The sequence below is a fragment of the Coregonus clupeaformis genome, unplaced genomic scaffold (assembly GCF_020615455.1).
Source record: "Coregonus clupeaformis isolate EN_2021a unplaced genomic scaffold, ASM2061545v1 scaf1374, whole genome shotgun sequence".
Classification (NCBI taxonomy): Eukaryota; Metazoa; Chordata; class Actinopteri; order Salmoniformes; family Salmonidae; genus Coregonus; species Coregonus clupeaformis.
The window spans coordinates 130,574-133,024 of NW_025534828.1; positions in this window are offsets into that span (position 1 = coordinate 130,574).

Below are 2,451 nucleotides of genomic sequence, written 5' to 3' on the forward strand. Positions count from 1 at the left end.
GATCTGGCTGCTCATGGCTGGCTGGACGGATCTGGCTGTCTCATGGCTGGCTGACGGATCTGGCTGCTCGCGGCTGGCTGACGGATCTGGCTGCTCGCTGGCTAGCTTGACGGATCTGGCTGCTCGTTCGGCTGGCTGGATCTGGCTGCTCATGGCCGGCTGCGGATCTGGTTGCTCGCGGCTGGCTGACGGGTCTGGCTGCTCTTGGCTGGCTGACGGATCTGGCTGCTCGCGGCTGGCTGACGGATCTGGCTGCTCATGGCTGGCTGACGGATCTGGCTGCTCGTGGCTGGTTGACAGATCTGGCTGCCTCATGGCTGGCTGAGACAGATCTGGCTGCTCGCAGCTGGCTGACGGATCTGGCTGCTCGTGCTGGCTGACGGATCTGGCTGCTCATGGCTAGCTGACGGATCTGGCTGCTCATGGCTGGCTGACGGATCTGGCTGCTCGTGGCTGGCTAACGGGTCTGGCTGCTCATGGCTGGCTGATGGTGCTGGCTGGGCGGCTAGCGGTGGAGGCGGGACCCCAGCCTCGATTGCAGTCATCACCTCCAGCAGGACGGCTCCCATCCGCATGAGCCGCTCCCTGCCGGTCACTTAACCGAGCCTCCAGTCCAGCATAGGCTGCGTCGGCTCCTGCTGATTCCATAGCAGGTGTATGATTCTGTCTGGCGGACGGCTCTGAAGGCTCATGGCAGACGGACGGCTTTGCAGGCTCAGTACAGACGGGCGGCTTATGCAGCGCTTGGCAGACGGGGCAGTTCAGACGCCCTAGGGCAGACGGCAGACTCTGTTCGCCTGTCGTAGTGCTGCGTGTTTCGTTTCTTGTTTTCTGTTTTAGTGTTTTACGCATTGTGCGTAATGCTCGCCTCTGTGTTTTTCGAGGCAGTTTGTTTACCGTTTCCTTGTTGGATTATTTGAGTAAACTCTGTTGGACTGAGCCTCGGTGTCCTGCGCCTGACTTCCACCCCACATACACCTCACCTCTTGACAATATGATTTATTTTGAGTAGACATTGTTGAATCATACTGTTTGAAACATGGAAGTTAATGGGAGGATTGTGACTGAAATCATGAATATGTTGATTAATTGAGTTAACGTATTAACATATTAGTCATTATATACATTTGAAGTGTTGGGTGGTATTGGTATGGATGTTTAGAGTGGTACATATCTACAGTTGAAGTCGGAAGTTTACATAGTTGACATAGTTTTACATAGTTTACTTAGTTTTTCACAATTCCTGACATTTAATCCTAGTAAAACTTCCCAGTCTTAGGTCAGTTAGGATCACCACTTTATTTTAAGAATGTGAAATGTCAGAATAATGGTAGAGAGAATGATTTATTTTTTGCTTTTCTTTCTTTCATCACATTCCCAGTGGGTCAGAAGTTTACATACACTCAATTAGTATTTGGTAGCATTGCCTTTAAATTGTTTAACTTGGGTCAAACATTTCGGGTAGCCTTCCACAAGCTTCCAACAATAAGTTGGGTGAATTTTGGCTCATTCCTCCTGACAGAGCTGGTGTAACTGAGTCAAGTTTATAGGCCTCCTTGCTCACACATGCTTTTTCAGTTCTGCCCACAACTTTTCTATAGGATTGAGGTCAGGGCTTTGTGATGGCCACTACAATACCTTGACTTTGTTGTCCTTAAGCCATTTTGCCACAACTTTGGAAGTATGCTTGGGGTCATTGTCCATATGGAAGACCCATTTGCGACCAAGCTTTAACTTCCTGACTGATGTCTTGAGATGTTGCTTCAATATATCCACATAATTTTCCTTCCTCATGATGCCATCTATTTTGTGAAGTGCACCAGTCCCACCTGCAGCAAAGCACCCCCACACATGATGCTGCCACCCCCGAGCTTCACGGTTGGGATGGTGTTCTTCGGCTTGCAAGTTACCCCCTTTTTCCTCCAAACATAACGATGGTCATTATGGCCAGTTTTATTTTTGTTTCATCAGACCAGAGGACATTTCTCCAAAAAGTACGATCTTTGTCCCCATGTGCAGTTGCAAACCGTAGTCTGGCTTTTTTATGGCGGTTTTGGAGCAGTGGCTTCTTCCTTGCTGAGCGGCTTTTCAGGTTATGTAGATATAGGACTTGTTTTACTGTGGATATAGATACTTTTGCACCTGTATCCTCCAGCATCTTCACAACGTCCTTTGTTCTGGGATTGATTTGCACTTTTCGCACCAAAGTACGTTAATCTCTAGGAGACAGAACGCGTCTCCTTCCTGAGCGGTATGATGGCTGTGTAGTCCCATGGTGTTTATACTTGCGTGCTATTGTTTGTACAGATGAACGTGGTACCTTCAGGCATTTGGAAATTGCTCCCAAGGATGAACCAGACTTGTGGAGGTCTACAATTTTTTTTCTGAGGTCTTGGCTGATTAGCCTATCAGAAGCTTCTAAAGCCATGACATCATTTTCTGGAATGAGGA